This window comes from Terrapene carolina, unplaced genomic scaffold (assembly GCF_002925995.2).
Source record: "Terrapene carolina triunguis isolate 2854851 unplaced genomic scaffold, T_m_triunguis-2.0 Scaffold53, whole genome shotgun sequence".
In the NCBI taxonomy this organism is placed as follows: Eukaryota; Metazoa; Chordata; order Testudines; family Emydidae; genus Terrapene; species Terrapene triunguis.
In genome coordinates this window covers 20,957,106-20,957,756 of record NW_020664404.1, presented here as the reverse complement: position 1 = coordinate 20,957,756, position 651 = coordinate 20,957,106, and positions in this window count along the sequence as shown.

Here is a 651-nt window from a genome sequence, read left to right as displayed (position 1 = left end):
GTCCCAGACCTGCAACACGATGCGGTCCCACCACTCTGTGCTTGTTTCCCGGGCCCAGAAACGGCGGTCCACGGCATGAACCTGCCCCAGTAACACCAGGATTTCCACATTGCTGGGGCCTGTGCCTTGTGAGAGGTCCATGTCAATTTCCTCATCACTATCGTCGCCGCGCTGCAATCGCCTCCTCCTCAGCTGGTCCTGGTTTGGCTTTGGCATGTCCAGGAGGCTCTGCATGTTTTCCAGGACAATGCGCGTGGTGTTCATAGTGCTCATAATTGCCGCGGTGATCTGAGCGGGCTCCATGATCCCAGTGCTGGCTATGGCGTCTGGTTTGAAAAAAGGCGCGAAAGTAGTATCTGACGGACCAGGGGAAGAAGGGAGGGAGGGAGAGAGGGAGGGAGGGAGGGGCGAGTGACGACATGGCGTACAGGTACAGGGAATTAAATTCAAGAAAGGTGGCTTTGCATCAGGGAGAAACACAAACAACTGTCACACAGAATGCCCCCCCCCAAAGATTGAACTCAAAAGCCTGGGTTTAGCAGGAGGGAGGGCGGAAGCAAATGAATGCAGAATAAATCTATTTTTTACATCTTAAGACGACGGTGCAGCATGACTGATAGCCCTTGGCATTTTCTGGGTGCTTGGCAGCAA